This window comes from Pteropus vampyrus, unplaced genomic scaffold (genome assembly GCF_000151845.1).
Source record: "Pteropus vampyrus isolate Shadow unplaced genomic scaffold, Pvam_2.0 Scaffold536, whole genome shotgun sequence".
Classification (NCBI taxonomy): Eukaryota; Metazoa; Chordata; class Mammalia; order Chiroptera; family Pteropodidae; genus Pteropus; species Pteropus vampyrus.
The window spans coordinates 670,859-674,029 of record NW_011889317.1 but is presented as its reverse complement, the minus strand read 5'-3'; positions in this window follow the sequence as shown (position 1 = coordinate 674,029).

Below are 3,171 nucleotides of genomic sequence, written 5' to 3'. Positions count from 1 at the left end.
TAAGGTCTTACCATATATTTTTCAGCCACTACCTATTTATTGTCCCTGTTGCCTTAATGTCTAAAAGGCAGGAAGGCCACTGTGCCTTTCTTGAGTCACCTAGGGGCTTATGGACCAAAAAGGAAGAGTCAGTCTTCATTCCACACCCAAGTGGGCAAAGACTCCCATCTGCTCAGACCATACTGCTATTCCTAAAGTCTGCCACACGGTGTCGCTGTTAAAGATGGAGCTTACATACTCAGCTGTGCCCTGTGGATCCAGTGCTGCCTCAGACTTCTGCCAGGGCCGCCTTGGACTAGGAGGGAAAATAACATGTAAATACAAGGTGCTGTAGAGAGGGAGGACATTGACAGCCCTGGGAGGATGTGACAAGTCTTCATGATGTTGGCATAGTTCTGGCCTTGACGGGTTTTGTGTTTGGTTAGGATTGGAACAGGGAAAGACTCACCAGGCAGAAATACTTGCCATGTACAGAGTAGTGGGAGTAGAACAAACCTGGAATGTGTGATGGACTCACCAGGCAGAAATACTTGCCATGTACAGAGTAGTGGGAGTAGAACAAACCTGGAATGTGTGATGGGCAGAGGATGCTTTGGGGGTCTTCGATATTTTGGTTTCTGGCACTGTCTGCCTGTTTGTGAGCAGAGCTCATAGTAGGTACTCAATGAACATCCAGTGAATTGAAGATTTTGTAGCAATTATCCAGACCTTTGCAATATGACTGCAGCTCTACTCATTTCCTCTCCTCTTGGAGCTGAGCTGACTTGCTTTGGCCAATAGAACAGGCAGAAGTAATGCTGGGCCAGTTCTGAGATGAAGGCACAAGAGGGCTTGCATGCTTTCTCGCCTCTTTCGGAATGCCAGCCAGCTGCCATGTAAACAAGCCTGTCCTGGCCTGCTAGAAGGTAAGAGATTGTTATAACAAGATGAACTGCCTAGCTCAAGCCACCCCAGGCCAGCTAGCCCACAGCTGACCCAGCAGCTGACTGCAGACACATGAGAAAGCCCAGCTGGGATCAGGTAAATGCCCAACTCAGACAGTGAGAAGAATCCATGGCTGTTGATCTAAGCCACTGTGGTAGCTGAATAATGTACTACTTGCTGCCCCTCCCCACTGCAAAAAAAAGACATCCACATCCTAATCCCTGGAACCCATAAATATGTTATCTTACATAAAGATAAAGGGACTTTGCAAATGTGATTATGTTAAGGATTTTGAGATATGGAGATTATTTTGGATTATTTTGGATTAATCACAAGGGTCCTTAAAAGAGGAGCACGGGAAAGTCAGACAGCAGGGAAGTGTATGTGATTGGAGTGATACAGCCACAAGCTAAGGAGTGTCAGAAGCCTCTAGAAACTGGAAGAGACAAAGAATAGATTCTCTCCTGGAGCATCCAGAAAGAACCAGGCCCGCTGACATATGGATGTTAGTCCCATAAGATTCATTTTGGATTTCTGATTTCTAGAACTGTAAGAGAATAAATTTGTGGTGCTTTAAGCCTTTATATTTATGATAATTTTTTACAGCGACAATAGGAAATTTATACAGCCACCAAGCTTGGGGGTGGTTAGTTATGCAGCAAAAGATAACTGATACAGATACACTCTTGTAGCCTCATGGAAGCTTTGGACAAGGAAGATTGACAAAGGATAGTGCTAATGTGAAGGGGGAGGGTATGTATTCAGGAGCACCAGAAAGTAATGTTTTACTGAACATTTTGATGAAAATGTTTATGAGATACCTGTTTATTTATAAAAATTACCTAATGACCATCTTGAATCACTCATTTACTTGTAAATTTATTAATTAATAAGCATTTATGTACCATGTGCTAGGAGCGAGGAAGCAGATTCCAAGATAAATGAAAATCATGATTGCCTTGACCAGAGTGAGTCCTTTTAGAAGCTGCTCTGGTTGGCCATAGGCAGGGTCTCTTCAGGTAAGAGGCTTCAGCCAAGCTTTTTGAATGCCTGGCCTTACTTCTTTGCCCTTGCCTCCATTATACACTTCCAGCTGCCTGTCATACTGACCTCTCAGGCCCTCTGTAGTTGATATATTTATTTCCCTCTTGTTTATCTGACAGATAGGCCAGTCTCCAGTTTGTCAGTCACATCTTCCTCCCAGGCTGAGCCTTCATCTTTCCGCTTTGGCTTGGCACATATGTAGATAACTCCTGAGAAAGTGACCCTTTTTATTTTCAAAGGCCTCCAGGACCACCGCCAGCCTGCTCTTACTTTCTCAGTAAAGGCTGGGGAGTCCAGTGTTGGAGTTGGAGGCATCATGAACACAGTGCTATGGGAACAAAGGTGTAAAGGTTAATTCTATGTGAAGACTTGACTGGGTGGCAAGATGTCCCAATACCTGGTGAAACATTATTTCTGCATGTGCCTGTGAGGGTGTTTCTGGAGATTATCATTTGAATTGGTGGACTGAATAAAACAGGTTGCCTTCACCAATGTGGGTGGGCCTCATCCAATCCATTAAGGGCCTGATAGAATGAAAGAGCAGAAGAAGATTGAATTCTCTCTCTCTGCCTGACTGCTGAGCTAGGACGTCAATCTTCTCATGTCTTCAGCACTCCTGGTTTTTAAGCCTTCAAACCAGGACTGGAATCTACACTGTTGGCTTATGCCCCTCAGGTAGGCCTCTACACAATGCTCGAGTGTGATTTTCAGAGGATCACTGAGCCTTCGAACCACACCACTGGCTCTCCTGGGCCTTCAGCTTGTGGACAGCTGATTGTGGGACTTCTCCACCTCCATAGTCATATGAGCCAATACTTTGTAATAAATCTCTATTGATCAATAAATAGATATTGGTATCTATCTCTACAGATGCATCTTTAGAAATATCTAACATTTATCTATTATCTATTATCTATTATCTATTATCTATCATCATCTATCTAATTTAATCTACCTATCATTTATCTATCTCTCCCATTGTCTGTTTTTCTGGAAAACACTGACTAAGGCAATGGGGAAGGGAGAAACAATTTCTTCCTGGGAGGTTGAGGCAGGCTTCCACCAAGAAGGGACATGGAAGTGAGTCTTGTAGTATAAGTCATATCTGAACAGGGATGGGTGTTAGAGTATGCAGGTACAGCATGAACAAATGTGCAGAAATTTTAAAAAAGCACATGTTGTTGAAGTATGATCTAAAAAAGT